This window comes from Octodon degus, unplaced genomic scaffold, assembly GCF_000260255.1.
Source record: "Octodon degus isolate 3935 unplaced genomic scaffold, OctDeg1.0 scaffold00020, whole genome shotgun sequence".
NCBI classification, from domain to species: domain Eukaryota; kingdom Metazoa; phylum Chordata; class Mammalia; order Rodentia; family Octodontidae; genus Octodon; species Octodon degus.
The window spans coordinates 22732938-22756578 of record NW_004524596.1 but is presented as its reverse complement, the minus strand read 5'-3'; the positions used below and the strand labels follow the sequence as shown (position 1 = coordinate 22756578).

The 23641-nt window shown below is 36.6% G+C and overlaps 1 pseudogene; it reads right to left on the bottom strand.

Annotated features, from left to right (window-relative positions):
• Positions 1 to 16804: 16804 nt before the first annotated feature.
• On the bottom strand, positions 16805 to 21114 carry LOC101576430 (annotated as a pseudogene).
• Between the last annotated feature and the right edge of the window lie 2527 nt (positions 21115 to 23641).

Genomic DNA, 23641 nt, shown 5'->3' with positions numbered 1-23641 from the left:
TCTAGAAGAGGACTAGCTGAGTCAAATGGAATTTCTACTTTTAGCTTTCTGCCCTCCTCTTATCCAAAGTATATCCTTAACTCACTTTGAAACCATGTTTTCATGGATAGTGTTTTGCACATTTCATTCACTGAAATGTTTCTTTTCTACTCCAGTCAGTTCTAAGGGAAATAAGAATAGAGAGGATTAATAGCATATTGAAAAAGAACAGGCATTTAAGATCTATCACACAAGAAACATCAGATTCCAACATACTGGAAGTGTAAAAATTTCTCTTCCTGTTAGTGCCTATGGAAAAAAATGTGATTTTAGATGAAGTTATTCATGAACAAGGAATCAAAGAACAGCACCTCTCTCCTGCAAACCACATAAATGAACTCCATTCATCTTGAGCTACAAAGTTTACTTGAAGTTACAGTTTAGAGATTAAGATGTACAAAGTCCTGAAATTATTCTTGTAAGGTAACAAGTAGAATAAAAACAAGCAATACCTCTTTCAGGAAGGAAATTTTAGTTTGTCATTGGTCTTTTAACAGATAATTTGTAGGAAATTTTGCAAGGTGAACATGAATTCAAAGACTAGCAGCTTAAAGCTAAACATTGTGTGAAGACAGAGCTCAAGTGTCTCCAAGACACACAGGCCTTCAGGAGGATGAGAGTGCAGGAGCTGGAGCTGGGGGAGACCTCGGTTAAGTGTCCCAAGCTACAATTTAAAAATAGATAACTTCAGAGATCTAATGTACAGAAAGGTGATGCAGTTAAAAATACTCTGCTGTTTATTTGAAATTTGCTAGCAAAGAGGATTTTCATTATTCTTACAGTGCACACACACACACGTATGCACACCCATAATGATAGTTAAAAATAGTGATTACTGTGTATTATTTTCTTTTTCAGAATTGGGGATTGAAACCAGGAATTTTGCAACTAAAATACATCTTCAACCCTCTATGTTTTGAAATGGGTCTTGCTGAATTGCTCAGGCTGATATCCTACTTGTTATCCTTCTGCCTCAGCTTCCCATAATGCTAGGATTAAAGGGGTGTGCCAACATGCTCCACTGAATTAATTATTTTGACCTTGCTCATGTAATATATATATATATATATATATATTTACCACATTTCATATTTTATTGTTTTTTCTTTTTTGGCAGAACCGGGGATTGAACTCAGGACTTTGCACTTGCCAGGGAAGTGCTTATTCCACTGAGCCATCTCCCTGGTCCCTACATTTCATATTTTAAATCTGTATAATTTTTATTTTCTACTTAAAAGATAAATGCTTCAACAACATTAGCATATTGCATAACCCCTTTGTCACAAAGTATTTAGTAGTCGTGAAAGCCTTGATCTTTTTAAAAATGATTTTTGATTATCAGCATCTGGTAAGAAGAAAGAAACAAAAGAAAAAAAAAAGAAACCCTTAGCTACTTGTGATAATTGTTGGATAACATGCCATAAAAATATCAATATAGAAAGGATGGAAATGCCAACCATGATGCCATACCGTTCTTTCTATCATATTTCCCCCAACCCTTATAAATTGATATTTTCCCACATGTGTTCTCTTTCATTTGTGTGGAATTGAGAGCTGGAAAATCCAGAATCTTGCTGAAGTGTTGTTAATTAGAATCTTCTGGTTTGAAAGACATGTGCTGAATTATGCATGCTAGAAAGTTTGAACATAACAATCTTATTCTTTGTATTACAATTGGCCAGCCCTGAACATGTAGCAGGATCAGAACAGGACAGAAAATGGAAAATGGGAGCTTCATATTATAGCACAAACTGGCTCTAGATTTGCGAGGCAGATTTCAGGGTCTCCAGCTCTGGAGCACAGATGTCAGGCACAGCTGGCCAGCTCTGGAAATTTTCAAAGACTTCTGGCTGCTGTGCTGAGGCTTGGCTGGCTGGCTCCAGAGGGGCTGTGCTCTGGGCTCTCCCCAGTCCCCAAAATAGTCAGCGCAGCCAGCTGGCTCTAGGCACATTGGCAGATGTGCTGACTACATTTGGGGACCAAGAGTCAGAAGACCTATGAGCAGCCAACCAGGAGTGCTGAGGAATTTGCTAAATTAGCTCATGGTCTCTCCCCACCAGCAGAGAATGGAGTAGAATAAAAATATGCCTTTCTTCACTAGGGCTTGCCCAGGTACAACTTAATTTGTATAGTAATGAAATTGGCAAGTGAGGACTCTTCAATAATGACTACATTTAACATCTTATAGTATAGATACAATGAATATTCTTCCCTTGACCAAACTCTGGTTATGTTCCTCTGAGTTCTCTTTTGGATTAGAACTCAAACTAGGCCTATAAAGATGACAAACCCCATCACATATAATTTTATCTGTTCTCCTGCTATCTTGAGAGATTTGAACACTAACAGCTTCAAATAACTTGAGACTGCATTCTAGTTTAGGATAACACCAGCCCTTTTCAAAGTGCTTTCCTCAAAAGCTCAAGGCTGCCAGAAGTATTTCTCCCAGCCAACACCGATGAAAGGCTCCTGACAATATTTTTGAGGATCATTTTGTGAAAAGGGCATAAAAATTGTGAGTCTTAACTATATATACTGATACCTGTGAACTAAGCTACTGAACTGCAGATGGTAATCTGTAATAGTAGTTTCATGCTTGGGGTGCCTGTCATTCTGGTCTTCTGAATATGGGCTGCTTATCATGACATGCAAGTTGCTGCTATCATGTCTCTCGGGTAGATGGTTGTTCAAAAAGAAGGGGGTGGTGAATGAAAGCAAGAGACAAGAAAAGGAATATTGTAGGACTGTCCTGCTTCAAGGTTGTATATGCTGAGATTTTTGGACTTATGTGTAAACATAAGAAGTATATAATTCTTTATGCCTATTTTTAAAATATATTCTAATTTTTAAATGTTTTTTCATTATATTCTGTAGGGAATTAAAGTTCAGCATATCAATACTTGATGAAAAATGCCTGTTCCATAGTATGCCTAAGATGCTTGATATGCAAACAGATAGTGAGGTTAAGCTTAACAGCCTAAGTTGTATGGTAATAACAATAAGCTTGTCTTCTGGATGGTTAACAACCTAAGTTTGCAGACCAAAATTAGAGAAAAAGGAGGGCTGTAAGGAAAGCCAACATTTTGGCCTTACCCTTCCAAGGTCAATTAAGACTCAGGACATATGAGAACTTGTAATGTAACGTCATGTAACTCAGTAGTGTCCCAAATTTTCTGATCAAGGAAATTATGGGGCCAAAGAGGAAAGTGATTGATGATGTAGAGTGTGCCTAAGGAGAGTCACATGGGGAGAAGACACTCTCTCAGGCTTTCACAGAGAGCACATTGGCCAAGCAATGGCCATGACTCATCCACATGGCTGACACTGACAAAGGTTCTACAAAATGAGGTACAGGATCTCAGAATAAATCTTGAGTGTATTTCACTGGCCTTATCAGACCCAAAAGCTACAACTCTTGTTGCATAGGTCCTGCTTTACCTTGGTCTTAGCCATCCAGAAGAAAAGCATAAAAACGAAATATAAGAAGTAAAGCCAGGCTGTTATGTTGAGCTATAGGGGACTCAGGTAAACAATTTCTGACATTGACAGTCAAGTGGAAGACCCAATACTATTATAGGCTACTGGACTCTTTTAGACTATTTTGCTGAGTTTATACACTTATAATAATCAAATAACGGAACTTAACAAAAAAAGGGTCTACAGATGAATGTCCACTTTGTATCTGTGTATTCAAAGCGGTTATGATAGTTACATTCTCTTAATGAATAGAATGATTTGTTCTAATGGTGTTTGTAAATAGGATATCAAGTCTGCATCTTGTACAGCAACTAACCACTAGGAAGAATGTATGCAATGTGGTAGTTACTGAAACTGTCCTAACAATTTGATTTGAAACTGTCTCATTGCTATTTATCAATAAAATTATGTGAAAAATACTTCCCCCACAGAAAAAAAAAATTATGAGTTCTTCATCTGTTCCACTGAGAGATTCATGTGTCTGCTACCATCTAGGAATGTCTTATTTCAAGGGCTGAAAGTCATTTCTTTAAAGTGTAATCATCGGAAAGGATAGGAACTTTGTCTCCCAGTTTCTGTGGGAGTAGAGAATCAGAATGTCAACGTTGGCAGAGAGCAGACACACTGGCTTACATGGCATTTATTCCATTCAACCCTTTGTAATTTGTCACTCCTCACTATGCTGAGCAGCTATTACTTGGCTCCCCTACACTTCTTTTAAAATGTCCAGTCACCTTGGCACAAATCAAAGTGGAATTTCCTTCATGCCAGACCCTCTTCTCCATGGCAACAGTATATTACTGATAAAAATCTGTCTTTACTGTCTAAGTGTCTGGCTTTATCTTTCATAGATTGAAGCACTGAACTTTCAGAGATAGGACTTAGATAATGTTTCATCTAGTTTTCTCCTTGCTGAGACAAAATCCCCTACATCCGCAAATTAAGGAAGAAAGGTTTATTTAGGCCACAGTTTGTAGAGGTTTCTGTCCATGACCTGCTTCAGTCCATCTCCAAGATGGGGCGGCATGGCTGACAGGCATTGCAGAGTAGAAAAAGTTCACGGTGGACAGAAGGTAACAAAGCAACAAAGGGCAACCAAAGCTCTTTCTGTCCCCTAAATTTTATCCTGGATACTTAGGGCAGGTAGCACTCACACCTTTAATCTTAGTACCCTTGATCTTAGCATTGCACTATGGATCAGTCCTAGTGTCACACATTCTAGATCCAGCCACCTCTGTAAAATCCCCACCTATGACTGCATGAGGCTTTGGGTAGACATCCAGACACAAGCCTTAACATATGATTAAATACACCCACCTTCATTTCCTTAGGAAAGTGAATTTAAGGAGAGAGCTTTTCTGCATGATTGCGGTAGGCAACTTCTGAAACCATCCTCAATATTCTCAATATTCTGGTATTTATATCTTTGCTTGCTTCTTTCTAGTTGGATATAGAAAGTGATAGAAGTGATGGGATATCACTTCTGAGTTTAGTTACAGAAAGGCTGTGTTTTTCACCTTGGATGTACTTCTCCTGTCTGCTGCATGGTTCACACTGAGATCAGTTAGTATCCATGCCAAATGTGTTGAAATGCTCAGGAACAAGCCAGTGTGGTGGTGCACCAAGAATAAGCCAGACATGGTAGTGGATGCCTACAATTGCAGCATTGAGAGACTAAGGCAGGAAGATTGGTGGAAGTTTGAGGACAGCCTGAGCTACAGAGTGAATTCAAGGCTGGCCTGAACTACATAGCAGGATCTTGTCTCAAACCAAACAAACGTGCTCAGGAACAAGAGCAAGGAAACATCTTCTAATGCCCCCAACAACCATTTGAGTGAACATGGAAAGATTGCTCTCTCACTTGAGCCTTGAGTGGATAATAGGTTTATTTGACAATTTGATTGAAAACTCATGAGAAACAGCCTAGCTAAGTTCTTTCCATATTCCTGATCCATAAAGAAAGATAATAAAAAAAAATCATGTTGACTTAAGCCAGTACAGTTTGAAGCAATTTGTTATGCATAAATAGTAACTAGCACAGTGACCTACCTCTACCCAAGTGGTTTATCCAAATTTAGAGTAAAGTATACCAACCTGGCATGCAGATCTCACACTGATTCATTGTCTCTACAGACTATTATTATGTCTAAAGAAGATACTTAAAGGGAATTGTCAGAACTTTTACTGAGAGTAGAAATTATATATAGCCGATGGTAGCAGTAATAAGAAAAATGAATTTTTTCTAGTTTTAATTCTTCTGGAGGGTTTCCATCTGTTTGGATAGGTGCCATGGACATCCATCTTCATACAAAATGCACAGTTCTTAGACATGGAAATCAGAAAGTACTTAGGGATTTTACATCCACACTATAAGGTTATTTCCTCAAACCATACAATTTGAGACTGAAACCACATTGATGCACCCCGTGTTGTATAAATTAGTTCTTCTATTTCATCTACAAAGTCAAGTGCACATGACATGCAGTACTTCATGGGTTTTAATTCTGCATTTAATTTATGTATAGATTGTTTTATTGCCAGGCCAGCTGGACCTGTTGCACTGAGTTCACTTTCAATGTTTTGCCCTATGTTACCCTTTGGATCTCTCTTCAGTAGGATGAATTCCACCTATAATTTAATTTCATTGAGAATGCAACAAATTTTTAATGTAAATTATCTCTGTGAACCTTTTTTATATAATTAAAAGTAATTTTGCACAGATAGTATTAATTTTAGTGCCAACATTCTCAGTAGCATCAAAATTAGGAGACTATTTATTTATTTATTTATTTGCCTGCGTAGGCCCACCTTAAGGATGGGTCTGGTTCGGCATGTGCTGGGGATCAAACCGAGGTCCCCTGTTCCTGAGTGAGTTGGCCCAAGCAGGTGATTTAGACAACTGAGCTACCCTGCCAACCCCCCTGGAGATTATTACTTTAACAAAAGCAAAATGGTAGTCCACAATAGTACAGTTTTAGGAGAATGAATGCTGCTTTTACCCTACAGAGATGTCCGTCTTCTGATATGCAACACCTGTGAATCCTAGATGGCAAAAGAAAGACGAAAGATGTGATCCCAAACTGGGAAGACTATGGACCCAATGTAATCGCAAAAGTCCTTATAAGGATTAGGCACAAGGATCAGAGATAAGGGAGAGACAGTAAAGGAGCCACACAGCTGGATGGGAGGATGGAGGAAAGAACCATTATTTAAGGACTAAATGTTGTTTTTAGAAGTGGCAAAAAGAAATGCAAATAGAGCCTCCCTTAGAGATTTCAAAAGGAACTGTCCCTGTTTGCACTTTGGTTTAAGTCCAATAAAATTCACTTTGGGCCTCTGAACTGTGGAAGTACCAGAAAGTTTCTGTAGCTGAAGCCATCAAATTTGTAGCATTTTCTGTGAACAGCAATAGGACACTAACACAACCATACAGTAGTGGATTGAATTTTACCATATTGAAAATTTTAAATAGAAAAATCCATCTTTGGCTACATCCTTAGCATCACATATCCTCTTTCTTTTGAGCTATGCATCATTTTTGTTTACTTCTTTTTAATTCAATAATAAAAATTACTTGTGGATCATTGCTCTATTTTAAAATTCCATCATTCCATTTCCCCAGTACATTATGGCTATGAAGACTATAGAACATAGAGGATTTTTTTAATGTATGTTTGATATATTGGTCTTATTTATCACTATTATTCAGATTGAGTATCTTACTATTTTCTTGGAAAAATAATAATTGCAAAATAAATCAGGATTCAGTTCAAGAAATTGTTGCCCTCTTTCCCCTCTCCATTCCAATTTTTGAGATTTTAATTTAAATTTATTTTAATTCGTGTAAGAGGACACCCATAGCCAAAGAATTGCAAAACGTTAAAAATTACATTTTGAAACAAATGACATAAATCATATCCCTTTACCCCCTAAGTCAGGAGTGAGAGGAACGAGACTGAGGTCTTATTTCTCAGTCATGGCCATTTCATATACTGAAGATGTACTTAGAGTACCAAGAGATGACTCCAAATTCATCTCTGGATTAATTATATACAGTTGAACAATAAGACTCATACTTTATGAATGGAAAGAAGATGGAAAATATTGAAATTGAGTCATTAAATGAAGGATCTTTAGAAACATAAGATCACAGTAGAACACAAAATTGCAAATTCTATTTTGAAAACATATATAATTAACTTTTACATAGACTGAATTTGTGATATTGCAACATCAAGTTTTACTTTAACTTGATCTTATCTATCTATCTATCTATCTATCTATCTATCTATCTATCTATCTATCTATAGATCGATCGATAGATCACCTATCCATCATATACCTACCTATGCCAAAAGCTAAACAACCAGAATTTTAATCTGAAATCTGAGTAGGGTCACTTCAAAATGTCTCTTACCTCTTGATGGCACAAGCTAGAACTATTAAAGTATTTAGAAAAGACATCACTCTTAAGAAAATTTCAAATTTTAGTCTTTTGATATGAAAATTTAAGTCATTTTGGAATTTCCCTCTTTTTTAAAAAAGAAGAAAACTAAATTATAAGGCATGATACATGTTGCAATTTTAATCTATTTGAAATATTACAGACATTTTAATTTTAGTATTATTTTCTGTCTGTGAATTTAAAATAGTATCCAGTCAGTCTTCTCCAATTCCAAGCCCATATACTCAAGATATGAATATTTATTTTGTTTAATGCATAAGTTAAATTTAGTGTACATCCTATAATAATTCATAAGGGGATTCTATCAAATTAATGAGGTAAAGACATGTTTGTCTCACAGTGGAGAAATGAATGATGTAATGTCAACTTTCAACCAGCTCTTGCCCGTTTCATTTTGATTACTTAATTCTGGGGAAATAATCTCAGAGAATTTTATTGAAGAATAGTAATGACCACAAAGGTATTAAGTGGAACATGTCTCTGGTCAGACCACTGCCTTGATGAAAGTTTCTTGGCTCTGTGGAGGACCCCACAGAAATGTGAATTGCCTACAATTGTTTTACTTGACTGCCCTGCTCCTTTCTTTTTTAATGACTTAAATCTTTACTGCACAGAAGGAAAGAATTCATTGTGCAGATACTATTTTGCAGCTCACTGCACATACTGGCAGTCTCAGAAGCACACACACACACACACACACACACACACACACACACACGTCCCTTCACATGTTCTCTATCAAATTCTCCAATGTGATGAGGCCAACATATCTCCTCCTTGTTGATGAGCTGATTTTGTGCTTTTTCTAGAAAAGAATGAGTTTCTATCCACTGGTAAGTGGTCTGGTCAAAATAGCAAACTAAACATTGGAGAAAATTTAGTTCTCACTTTAGTGTCAATAACTCAGTGTCTTGTTTAATAAAAAACAGAAAAAAATCCAATCAAAACAATTTTTAAAAGATTAAAGTTTTTTTTCACATCCATGGTTGTAGATACGTTCTTATTAAAAAAGTAATAACATATCATTTAAAAAGAGCAGAGAAAACTGTGAATTTTAAAAATGTATTAAATCACTAGTATAACCAGACAGTTTTTGTAATGTAGCAGAAGGTGCCACCACCCCCACAGACCATCCAGCATAGTTCAGTGTGTTCGTTATCCAGGCAATAGTTCAGTTCCTCTTACATTCATTTTTTAGAATCAGCTAATCACTGTGAGGCATAGTTGGTCACTAAGATGCATAATAAGAACCAATCCCCAATTGACAAGATATTCAGCCTTTGTACTTCCTGCTGGCTTATCCCATATAAACGCTAGACCACCAGACATTAGGGCCTGAGAGTTGGCAGATGATCTCAATCAGTTTGTCGATGTAAATAAATTTTCTTTCAAATCCTGAGTATTCGTTTGGTATTTCTGTTTGTTACAGCAATAAAATTGGTAATATAAATTCTCATCTCAAGCCAATTACACTCAACATCAGAAAAGATAGAATGATTCTTAACATTTTAGATCTAATAAAATTTACTCACAAACATTATCAAACCTTTATGTTATTAGTCTTGTGTTGGCTCTAAGCTTCTTTCCATCTACAGGAAATGTGATTTCCTTTATCTGTACATATTTTTATAATGCAATTTCTTCAACTACTGTTTCTAATACTTAAAGTGGTATTTCTTGTTTTGTTCATTTGTTAATATATATTATTTTTTAAAGAATACAAAACAGAAATTAAAAAACAGTAACAGAAATGATACAAAGTGAAACAAGAAGGAGATGGAGTGAGTGAAGCTCATTGTGGCATAGGAGTAACAGTGCTATCCACCTTTAAAAAAGGATCAGCTCTAACTCAAGAGCTCGTCCTTAAATTTTGTAGTTTTAGTCACTGTATTCGGAGATAATATGTCAAGAATTTCATGTACACCAAAGTGTCCTAGAGTAGAAAAGTGGTTTCTATCATGTATTTAATTTGTGGATCAGTGTTTGCAGAAAAATTTGAGAGTGCATTGGATGGATCACATTTCATCTTGAGCAGATAGCAGAACTATAAAATAAGAGAAACGTCTTGTGGTCATAAGAGTCAGTCGTGCATTCTTACACTTTGTATAATAAGCTACAATCTGGTAGTCAGGAATATAGGTGACTTGTTACTCTTGGTAACAGGAGACTTCATGCTGTATTATTCTGGTAGGTGCAAAAGTCCAAGGTCTAGGTTACTCTCATGTAAATCAGCTTTCCATAACTATAATGAAATACCTGAGATAATTAACTTATAACTGAAAAGGTTCATTTTACTTATAGGCTCTGAGATTTCAGTTCAAGATTAGGTTGTCGAGGGCTGGCCAAATAGCTTAGAAGATTAAAGTGCCTGTTTAGACACACAGTGGCCTGGGTTCAATCCCCAGTGTGTTGTGCTGGTCCAGCCCCCAGAGTGTGCTGAGATGGTAATTGAGACTGTGCATGGTGGCATTCTCCTTAATCCCAGCTTTAGGGAGACTGAACACAGGCGGATCATTATGAGTCTGATCTATGTAATGAGACCCTGTAAACCCTGCAGACTCTGTACAAAAAAAAAAAAAAAAAAAAAAAGATTTGATTGTCACATTGCTTTGGGCCTCTGGTGGTATTGTTGGAAACATGTAATAAAGTGCTCAGCTCATGATCCAGGAAGCAAAAGGGGCAAAATGAGTCAGAATCCCATAATCCACCTTAGGGATACACCCCAAATAACTGAAGGCTCTCCTGTAAGGCTCCTCTTCCAGAACATCTCAGCACTTTCTCCAGTAGCACCATCTTCAACACCGAGCCTTTAACACACAGACTTTGGGGTGTGCTTATCCGAGGCACATCAGCTCCCACTTCCCAGTCGGTAGTTGGTAAGTGGAAGAGCTCGCAGTCCTTTCTTATCGTCTGATCTATTTCTTAAAGGTAAAGATTCTTCCTCAAATGATTGAGCATCTTATTTAAATCTGTATTTTAGTTTATCATTCATACATCATTGCAAAATTTATCTGTAGCTGTTAATGAAATTTAATTTTCTATGGCTTATTCTTCTTGGTTTTATGCTTTCAAAGTAAGTTTTCTGTGTTTCCCTCTTTTCATTTTGTGGAGACTGGGCCCAGGGTTCTCTCACTGTGCTACCGTTCCTCCACTTTTTAGAAAAAAGTTATGTTTTAAAGAGAGTACAAAGTAGAATTAAAACAGAAAAAGTTATGTGATGCAGAATTTCACTTAACAAAGTAATATGAATTTCACACTATTTATTGTATTATAATGTGTTGTCTTCCAACTAGTTATTCATACCACCAAATAGATGCAGGTACAATTGGAATAAGAAAGAAAAAAAAAGAAAGAAATGTATAAGAGATTAAGAAAAGAAAAAGTACAAACAATTTAAAAAAGGAGACAAAACAAATTAAGTATTATCTGCTCCTTTCCATAGACCAGCAGAAATGTACAGTTGTCCAAACCATTCTGTTTACTTTTTTGATACAGAGTCTTGCTAAATTGCCTTTGCTAAAACCTGTGATCCTATATCCCATCCTCCCAGACTGCTAGGATCACAGGCACTGGCCACAAAGTGATCTTTACATATTTCATGAATATGTAAAGAAGCATAGATCCAACACAAGACTAACTATGTAACTATCGTACATCCATCCTACATGCCAGAATTCTTGTTTTTCTTTCATTTTTTCCTCTAGTCAAAGCAAGATAATACTACACATTGAAATTCTAGCCCTCATGAAAGTTTCATAATTGTAATTGGGTATTTTAATTTATGAATAAAGTTTATAGCTTCATAAGAAGATAGATATTAAAAAATTGTTTCTTTTGTCCTTGACCTTCTATTAATTTGTTTGTATAACAAGATTAGGAGGAAAATCTTCTGTCACTTCAAATCAGCGGACGAATTTTTGTGTTGGCCAATTGTAATTATTACTGGGATAGTGATGATTCTATTATTCTGGTTAAACAACATCCTTTTACATCAAATATTAGCTTGGTAACAGCACATTTCCATAAATCATGTCAGGTCAAAGGGCGGAGGGTTTACAAGGTTTTCATGGGTGATATCCACCACATATGGAAACTTGAGGAAACTGGTAAGCTGGAATAGGGATAGCAAGTATGTTGACCTGTTACCCATTATACTGTCTTACACAATCCAGTAAGACTAAGCTGTTTGTTGGACATAGCACTGTCCACATTAAATTATCCTGTCCCATTCTTCTCCAGTAACAATAAAGAGTCCCACATATTTTGATTTCATGGAAGAAGGAGTGTCAAACAATACTGCTCAGAAAAAAAGTTAAACTGATACCTCCTGAGAGCTTGAAATTCTAACATTCAGAACCATGAGAAAATAAATTTCTGTTGTTTGATCTCCCCAGTCTGAGGCACTTGGTTATGATCACTCAATTTTCTAATGCAAAGTTCAAGCCAACTTTATTTTCTGACAAACCATTGGTCCAAATTATCTTCCTTCTCCATTCTTGATCCATTCACTAAGGCATTGGAGACTATCATAACTAAGTTAATAAAGACCAAGATCTTTATAAAAGAGTGGACACTATAAAAATGAAATGGAGTTTTGTAAGAAAGAATGAATGAAATTATGGCCAAAAAGGATCCATACACAGGTATGGTACTGTGTAGATTGCATTGAAGATTAAACCTAAAAATACTAACAAAAAACTTAGCCTAGTGAGTTACACAGTGAAGTGTTAATGTTATAATTATTATCATGCTTCATTTAGTTAGAGTTCAGAGGAATCTATGCTTTTCAAGCCCTCAGAAGAAAATATTTATTTTATCAGTAATACTTCTTTTGGGATATGAATATATAAAATATTCCTCTGTACCGCATACAATATTATAATTCCAATTTACTTCTAATAAGAGACAATACTTTTGTCAGTAATATTATTCTTTCATTTGAAGACAGAATTATATAACAGCTGGTAATTTATTTATATCGAACAATCTACCCTTTATTAAGAACCGGCTTTTTGAAGTGAAATATCAACTTACACTGAGTGGGATGGTGAACGCTCATAAAAGATATGTCTGTGTTTTACTTCCTGTAGTCTATAAATGTTGCTTTATTTGGAATAGGGGTTTTGTGGATATAATTAAGGATTTAATTAAGGATGAGAAATTCACTGTGGATTATCAAGTGTGCCTTAAATTCTATGACAAATGTCTTAGACACATAGCCAGGAGTGGTGGCCCATGCCTATTATTCCAACACTCGGGGAGGATAAAGAAGGAGGGTCACCACTTGGGACTCAGCCTGTGCAACTGAGTGACTTAGTGAGACTCTCAGAAAAAACAAAATAATAAGGAGAAAGTCAAAAGTTTCACAAGTGGAAATATATCCAAATATACAATTTGGATACATGACTTTAGAGTTTGTGAATGGGAGAATACATTTTTGCAGAATACAAGTGTAATCTGCAAACATAAAATATATGATACATTTAAATATATTATCTACACTTCACTTTGAGCCTCCTTGAGGTTCTGTAGCTTATTGAATCACTGCTATTAGCCACTGTACTCCTCATTTCTTCATTTCTAAGGGAAAAGAGAGAAAGGAAGGGAGGGAGGAACAGAGGGGAGGGAAGAAAACAGGGCTGATCTTAAAGGATACTGAGTGCATTATGGTCTTAAAGAAAATTGCTTCTACTAACCCCTTTCCTTTCTAACTTTTAGCTTAATTTTATCTTGTATCACATATAAAAACCAAGAAGTAAATTCACTACGTAATTGAAAAATTATTGTATGTGGCTTTGTGTACCTACAAGCTCTACAAGATGGGAGCGATTCTGACACTATTGCCATGTAACTTAGCACTTGGGTGAAAAGCTCTAAACTTTTACCATCAGTTAAGAGAAGGCATTTGGTGGCTGACAAGATTTCATACAGCATGATGACTACTAAAAGTAGTCTCTCTTTTTTATGTATTTAAGTGCAGGGTCTACAGGGTCTCACTATGTAGATCAAACTCATAGTGATTCTCCTGTTTTCAACCTCCCAAGCACTGGGATTACAGACGTGCATCACCACTCCCAGTCTCAATTGCTGTCTTGGTGCACCCCAGGGGCAGGACCAGCACGGCACGCTGGATTGCTCTCTGGTCCCTGTGTCCACCTAAGCAGGCGCTTTAGTCCGCTGAGCTATCTGACTGACCCTGAAAGTCTCCTTTTTTTGGAGATTCACAGAAAGCAAATAAAAGAGGATTGTCTAGAATCACCCAGTGTTAATCTACATCATGTCCTTTGTATTATGAATTTTGACTTTATATCTCAACTTTTGTTCTTTTACGATGAAAATTGTTCTAGTGTGGGAAATACTGGTGTTCTGTCTTTTTGCAGTTTGGTTTGCTTTGGTTGTTCTTGGCATTCATACCAGTGTTTTGCAGACTGTGAGCAGAGTGTGTCCTTCATTGAGTTCTGAGTTTGACCTAAAATAAAATTAATAAATGCATTTTATGAGTATGGGGGAATTTGCAATAATCAGATCAAAATCCCCAAACACTCACAATGTGGCAACCTCAGGACATTCCTGCCATGAGCATAGATTTCTACTTTTCTCTAAAGAAAATAAGTATACTTAAACTCTTTCAGGCATTAAACCCCCAAAATTTATCTACAAAACCTTATTTCATTGTGTTTACTTGGTTTGGTTAAGGATCATTATATTTTGGCCCATAGAGATATTTCAGTATTTATCCCAATTTCCAAGGGAGGAGTCTGTTGTAAGAATGCAGATGTCTAAGTAGTCAGCATCATAACCTTCTTCAGTTGCCAAGCAAATGAGAAACCTTGAAATCTTCTATAAAACTAATTTGCTAAACTGTGGGTTTCCATTTAGATACTAGCTACTTACTTTCAATTATTGGTTTTATCGGCACAATCCCCAAATCTCTTTGATGCTATTTCAGTGTGTTGGTCTTCAAATAGTTTGTAATAGAAGACGTCTGACAGATACCATGTCCCCTATTTTTTATTTGACTGAAGTGCTTGCCGGTAACCATAACACTTTGGAGAAAATATAAACAAAAATTTTAGTGTAACTTTGCTTTTAGCTTACAGCAGATAAGTATTTTTCTCAATAAATTTGAGTCTTTTTCATTGAGTGCTGCACAGACGGCATTCTTCCTCAACTTTTTAAAATATTGCATTTGCTGCCTAAACTGTTAGAAGAATAAATGTTCACATGTGGTTGACTCAGTACTGTATTTCTTCCTTAGCAAATATTCATTGTCCATCCTTCCTGTACACTTATGCTAGGGAAATTGCTATTGGAAATTTGAAATAAAAATTAAAAAAGGATGGTACTCAGGAACTCACATAAAAGTGCAATTCAAGCAATGATAAGTCACACAGTAGATAAATAAGAGAAAAATTCTTACAACTAGAGTAAACATGGAGTTTTAATCAACTTTAAAAGCAGGTAGGATTCATTCAGTAAGTACAGAGCCAAGGCACCCAGAAGAAACTGACAGGGAAGCTTGAGATGTATGTGAGTAACAAAGGTGCTATCCAGGAAAGGGGAAACAAACGGGCTGGAAAGCCAGGTTTGAAAAATAGGTCCAAGACATGCCACAGAAGATAAGGGATACCTGCAGTTATTTATTAAGCAATGGTATGAGTTAGTTTTCTTTTCAGAGAATGAATGTGGCTATAGGAGAAAGACTGTGGAGGCATGGGCCTTTTACACTGGCTACACATATGGCCTGCCCAAGACCACGTGGGAGTGGTGACCACCCCTGCAATCGTGGGTTATCTTGGTGAGTGCTGGGATCTGGATAGGAGGTGTCTACAATGAAGCTTGGAGGGCTGGCCAAGTAGCTCAGTGGATTAAAGTGCCTGCAAGCAGGCACAGGGATTGGGGTTTGATCCCTGGGCCTGCCATGCCGGCCTCACTCTCAGGGCACAATAAGATGGCAATTGAGGTTGGGCCTGGTGGTGTGCACCTGTAATCCCAGCTCCTGGGAGGCTGTAAACAGATGGATCACTACGAGTCCGATCTAGTAGTGAGAACCTGAACACCCTGTAGACCCTTCCCTAAAATACAAAAACAAAAACAGAACAAAACAAAAAAGCCCACAATGAAGCTTGGTAACAAGAAGAAAGGAGGAAAAAGTACTAGGATGTCCGCAAACCAGTGAAGATATAAATATATTTAAGGCTATGTATATATATACATACCTTATACAGAGCATAAAAATAGATCGTTAAAATATGATTCTTTATTCCTCCAGCAAGATTTAGAAGATCCTCTAATAAACAATAAACAAGGAATTTGGAGACTTTGCTTTCATCTTTGGTTTAAATTATCACCATGAGCTATTGATTTAATTTTATTTCTTTATATCTAATTCTCCTTCTAAGGGCTACCCTATTTGTACCTTTAAGCAGCACAAAAGCTATTGAAGTTTAACTCGCTATTTCTTAAGTGTTTGTTTCCTTGTAGAATCTGCTGATGTGGTAAAGTCCTCCACTATATTTTCAGCCACATAAACCTGAAACTGAGAAGTCCGCCTTGAAACAGTCTTTACTTCACTTTCCATAGAAAACAATATTTTTTGTTATCATAGTTACTTTGTTTCTACTATGGTATTTCCATCAATATCCAAACATCCTAGAGTATTTTACTTCGTTAAAGAAGACTTTTTTTTTTTTACACTTTTCCAGTGAGTTTTTATTGTGAATTAAGTCATGATTCAGGGTCCCAGGGAAGGGCCATCATGTATCCAGGTCCCACGTCACCACTGGGAGATGAACAGAGGACAGAGAAACAAGTGGAGCCAGCTCAGATCTTACCAGGAACCAGGCCCTCAGCTTGGCGGCCGTCCCAGGCTGCGACCCAGGATATGGGGTAGGGGGACTTGTAGGCTCGTCGGTACCATTCGCAGACAGAGCCATCACCCCCTCTTTCAATCACTGCCTTCTGGCAGCGGTGATTGTCCAGCTAGTTCTGCCAGCAGCTCCTGGTCTGGTTCTGACTAGGGAAGCAGCTGTGAAAAGGGGAAATCTTGTAGCTCTTGATTTTGGTTTTGATGTCTTTTGCTATAGTGCTGACTTCCTAAACACACCCTTGAAGTGGCAAGCAGCTCAGTGTGACCCTCAGTTCAGACACCACTGTCAGACAGGAAGCAGAATTCTAAACAAGACTTTGATGTCTTCATTTTTATACAGTTATTGGCTCATTTCTCAATTGTTTCATTTGTAAGAGTTAAAATAGGTGTTATCTGTCCTTACCTATTTTACTTCTTTTTCTCTCTCTCTTGAGTTCACTGCAATAAATTCCTCTTTCCAAGGTGAACCGATGAAGACCCCAGCAGCCCTCATGTTCTCAGATGTAGCGCTCATCTCTCATCTGGATCTCACTGCGCAGGTAATCTTTCACTTATTCCCCCTCAAACAGTCGCCCACCCGCCCTCTAGCCCTTTCTTTCCTCCCACTGTTCTTCTATCTCACTGGTGATTGCTTCATATTCATTTGTAGATTGTAGCTCTCGTTCTGATTTCTCAAGGTTCAAGCGCTTCTAACAGTGTGTATGAACTTCCTGAAAAACCAAGGAAAATTTTAGTTTTCCTCCCAAGAATTCATCTCTATACAATATCAACTTTTTCCTTTGTTAGCATTAAGTTTCTCTGTGTTCTTGGATTTGGAAACCTCTGACAATTTTTCTAAATGACCTAAATACTCAGCCAATGCAAAGTTATTTTGTATGTACTTTGGATGTGCTAGGAAGCTTCCACTGTTTATTTTGAATGTTATTCTACAGTAGAAAGAGATGAGCTTTCAGTGATATTGTGACTTTTATGGTAAAAATCAGTCTTAATTATTTGTGTGCTAATTAAATGATGATTTTTTTCTTTATATATCTGGCATGTTTACAATACACTTAGATTAATCATAATACACAGTCTTTTTTGCCTTATGGTTATTAAGCAACTAACTAGTTGGTGCTAAGAACATTTGCAGGAACAGTACAAAGGAAATGTGGCCCATAGTGTTAATTATAATATTATTTATCACATTTTCTTAATAGAGTAAGAGCATTGAATTCACTTAGATCTGTACAATGTCTTCTTTTTAAGTGTCACCATTGATGGCAGTATTATTAATTATTAATTATTATTGTTGTTGTTGTTGTGTGTGTGTGTGTTTGTGGTACTGGGGATTGAACGCAAGACCCAGAGCTTGCCAGGCAGGCATTTATTCTACTAAGGTGTTTCCCCAGCCCTGGCAGTATTATTTTTGTAACCTAGACAGTGGGTTCATGATTCCCCCAAAGTGTCAAGAAGTATCTCCCTCTAAGTGGAAAATAGGGTGGATTTAATAGTGGAACTATGGCATGCTTATCAAACACTGAAATTCATGTTGGGGTTGTTCAGCACAAAGAACATTTAACTTTCATAATTGCAAGATCCATGTATCAGGTGCTGGCTGTCAGTTGGGCTCTACATATAGTACCTCATCTAATTCTGTAAGAAGTTGTTTATAAAAAGTGTGATTAATCAGTTGGAGTTGGGCTTATTAAATGAGATAATGATTTGGAAGACTAACAAAAAAGATAGAAGAGAGCCTAAAGATTTAACATCTGGGTATTGTCTTAACATCCTGCTCCCTTTAATTTTTGGTGATTTGAGTAATTCACTTCAATGCCTTAACCTCTTTTTGGTGCTTGTGCAAAGAACCTGATAATGTTCAATATCCCTGAACCGTGTGGTTTAGACTTAAAATAGGTTCAAAAAGACCTACTGTGTTTTATGTATCACAGAACATTAAAAATTAGTTTCCTGCCTGGTAAATGTAGATGTGTAAGAATATAGAGGTAAAAGAAACTTACTACATACATACCATAAAATATTAAAAATTTCCCTTACACATTCATGAAACAATTTTGAGGTATCTACTATGCTGTTTATTTTTATATGACTCAGTCATGAATACCATTAAATTATTTCAGCTCATTGGAATACGGCTCAGTAGTCGTCTTGCTGTGATGAATTTAGAACCTACATATGTCACACACTTCTTATGCTCAGGCGGGCTAAAATGTCAGCACCATCAATTAATAGGCAAGATTAAATTAACACAATGCAAATAATATGGCAAAAATACACATGGATTTCACTACGTTATTACTCTTTTCAAATGAGGCCTATCATTACGTCATCTATTCACCTAAATATCGCCTAATGTCTGAATAGCAAGCTTACATGGAACATGGTTATGTTTATTCCCAATGATTTTATAGCCAGCCCAGCCAAATGTAATAGCATAAGGCTTATCCTTGAGCTAATTGCTTTAATGATCACTGAACTGCATTTTCTGGAAAACAAATGTTCTAAAACCAGATTGTGATTATTAAATAACTCTAATTCAACTAAGGTATTATGTTACATATGCAAATATGTTCTCTGTTTCTCTTAAGCACAATGGTATTTGCCACAGGACAAAAAAGCTTCCAGATTTCCCATTTTGAAGGGACAGGCTGAAAAATGATCAGAAAGGCAAAAGTCCCTGACTCAACAGAGTTTATCTTGAGTTCTGAATGACTGCCAGCTAATTCTGCACAAAACCCTTTGAAACATAAACTCTCTGTGGAGTTCATCTAGAGGGCTAGCCCAAAGGAAGCAGAGCAACTGAAAGCTCACTTCTGATACCCATGAAACAAAGAAGGCACAACACTGTGTTTCTACTGTAGACTTTGGTGAAAAATTATCTTTTGGTTAGGATGCATGTTCAAAGCTGGAAAGTAAAACAGAAGTCTTTTAAAGAAATAATATATTGAATAAAATAACGATTAGTAGTAATTATTACTGTCTTTCTCCTGTATGCAAGCGATTTTAAGTGACATCCACAATTTTCAATTTCAAGTCAAGTTTACATACATTATTACATTCTGTTTTGAATGGAAACATCTGCTACAGATTTGAAAGGTGCTGGAAAATGGGAAAGATTGCACATTGGGATGGTATTTTATTCAATAAGGAGTTATTGCTATTCAATGAACTAAAATACAAGTTTTTCATTTACTTTTGTGTACATTTATTGATTAAAGGTAACCATGGCAATGACAACAACAACAGAAGAAGCTGGAGGAATCTTAGTCAATGTGTTCCAACTGGTCTAGATGATCCAAATCTGCTTTGTCACATCAGTGCTGGGCTATGGAGTCAGGCCATAGTTAGGGTCACACAGCCTCTCCCTTAGAGACTGTAAGTGTTTCAGGCAATGCTCAAATGAGTTCTTATGTCCCAGGACAATGACCTTGGCACTCTGAGCTACTCTGTAGTACACACGTTTCTCCTTTTTTGGAAAGAAAATTTAATATTATTTATCAATATACCTTAACATGACTATCTATATGCCAGGTAAACACATATGCAAAAACTTAAGCTAAAGGGAACAATAGACATGTGAAATACATATGTGTAAATGTTTATGAGAATATTTTCTGTAAGTATAGACATGTGAAAGATATTTAAACATATAAATAAAGGAATCAAATCTTAAGCAATGAATTATTTTGCTACTACTAATCGTCATTGTTTGATTAGAATGAAGTTATGGTAGTAAATAGGCAAATGGTTAAAGTAATTACAGCAAAAGCCACATGTAGAATATCATGCATTATTAAAATATCTGAAGTTGAGCTACACTCACACATTTATGATTTCTGTGAAGTATGAATGAGTTTCCATTTGCCTCACAATAGAAGGACAAAAATACAAGCATACCTTTCACACATGTACGTGCTGTCACACTGCACTTTCTTGAGAAACAAAACCCCTTGCCTCTGTCTTTCCCTGACCTCTATTTCAACTCTGTTCACTGAGATGTACAGAGCTGGCTATGTTGAACCAGATGTTCCCTTAATTGGCTGAAAGGCATAGACATGAGATAGTATCCCAACTGAGGCCATGGGACTCAGTTAAAATTATACCTTTTCAGTAGTAAAGGTGCCAGCCTTGCATACATCAACCTGTCTTGATATTGCTAACTGGAGGCTTTTGTGCCTGGTATAAAATTGCTGTTTCTTATTATAGTCCATGCCTATGAAGATTTTTTTCCTAACACTCTTTTGCATCCCCCACTCACCTCCATGATTGATATAATAAAAGCCAAAAGCTTTTGGATTCATGGCCCTTTATTTCACCGAAAACATTGGATATTCTCAGAGATTTTCAATTATAGACTATTTTATTCTTGTTTTTCTTTTGCACCCATGTGGCCTATTGTCAGTTGGGAAATCTGAACCCTTCCCAGGGGTTTTGCTACACCTGTGTGCATAAGTTGGGCCAGTAGGCACAGAAAATAATGCCATATTGAAGAATGACTACCTTATTTACAATGTTTGTTACTTAATGGCAAAGAAAGTTGGCTATTACTATTAAAGTCTCCCCTGATTTCCAAATTCAGTGGACCTATTCTTTGAGTTATTTTATGTACAGTGGCACCTTGCTTCACAAATACATTTACTTTCAAACTACTTAGTTCCTAAACAGAAGCCCTTGGAAAAATTTTGATTTACTTTGTAAACTGTACATCAGGTGACAAACATGAACATATCTGTCGTTTTCTCACAAAAACACAAATGTGTCCATCTTTCCAAAATCATAGAACAAATTAGGTTCATGGGCTGAAGCACCGGGACGCTGTGCTTGATCTCTAGAAGTGGACAGGCTGACCACATCCTTCTGGAAATATCGTGCTTTCTTGAATATCCTCACTATACTTTCCATTTCCTTTGTCTTCCCTTTTGGCCCCTGTTGTGGGGTGTGTGTGTGTGTGTGTGTGTGTGTGTGTGTGTGTGTGTATTTTGTGATCTCAAAAGGTTGGCAGATGCTAGGAGAGTAGTGATGGCTACTGTGATCTCTTCCCTATTTTTATATACTATTTTTCTTATTATTTGAAATTCCATCCAAACTGCTGACCATTTCTGGATCTCCATAAGCTCTTCTCCACTGCCCACCATCCTTCTTTGTCATCTTGTGAGGTTAGACCCACACACGCACTCCTACCCAAGGGTAATCCATATGTTATTCTTGGTACATTTCTTTCTTCCACATCTAACCTGGTGGCAGGTTCTGTAACATGTACACCAAAGACATAGGTTCAGTTTACTCACTTTTCTGCACCTTGGACTCTGTCATCTTTTGTTCTAGTAGCCTTTGTTTCTCTTCTAACACTTCTATAATGAACTAATTTGCCTCCTGTCTTTACCTCTTAAAAGCAGGTGCATCTCTGAGTAGCCAGAGTGGTCTTTTAGAAACACACAGTGGGTTATTCTGCTACCCCAATTACAGAGCTCTCACATGGAACCATTTCTTTGACTAAAACTCTTTCTTCTTTGCCTGGCTTCCTAAGCTCTGTGATCCAGCTTCTTCCACTCTCCTGATCCATTGGAAATGCTTTTCTGAAGTGAATGCTTCTGATTTCCTTAGATATGTCATTCTCATGCTTTTCCTACCATGTTGGTGACCTTTCCTGAAATACTGTTTCTTTTGATCTTCTCGGGGCTGCCCAATATCCTTGCTACTTCCTTGAAAAAGCCTTCCTGACAATCTAAGTTAGCTTCTTAGACATTTTCTGTAGACTCTCTCATGTAATATCCACACTTTTCACCTATCCTGATATGTGTTTCTTTTTTCTTTAATGTGTTTATTTCCATGCCAGAAGTCTGTGTGGTATTATCTACCTTGCTTAAAAATCATATCTTGTCACATAGAAGTTACCCAGTAAGTCATCTGTTGAATGGATAATTGAAGAAAAATTGGCTGTTGTAAACAACTTCCTTTTCTGTGATAACAGCATTCATATTCTTGAAAAGAAGAAATACTACGTGTGTTCAAAATATATGGTGAATGTTTAAATTTTTAAAAATTATCGTAGTAAAAGAGATATTGCCATTAAATCTCTCACAAAATAATCTCCTCCTCTTTGAAAAAAAAATTCTCCCATTCTTTATATCAGGTTGTGAAGTAGTTATGGAAGTCTTTCTCAGACCTTTAGGAAGTGTGGTTAAAAAATATGGTCAGTGTTTCTGCTTAGTATCATTCAATAGACAGGCCTGTAAAATCATTCTAGGCTGTTCTTGTTCACCTTCTTCATTATAGCTAGCACTTTATGGCTCTGGATCTTCACCAAAGTAAAAATGACCGTAATAGGTAAATGTTTATAATCTATTTGGGATACCTATGAAAGGGCAACTAAAGATATGAAAGAGAAGTCCCAGAGTTGCTCCAGGAAGTGGTGAGAATGATGGAATGAGTATATTTGAAGTAAGGGGCATATGGCGAAGGGCTAGTGAAATCTCAAATTTATTGATAAAGAATTATGTGTCCTGAAGACTTTTTGGATTTTATACACTTGAATTAACTAACATTTCAAAATAAATGTGCAAACTATATAAACTCTGTATTTTGACATAGGATGAAAAGCATGAGGCTCATCGAAATTAAGCATCCTCGTAAGTGCTGAAACACAGGCTCAGTCGTTACTAAAGTCCATTTTTCTAAATCCTTGTTTCTAATGGATCAAACAACTTTTGACATTTTGGTGATCCTCACTCAATCTTCAGTCCAAGATAATAGTCTACTATTTTTTTACCCCTTCTGTTTTGTGGATTTCA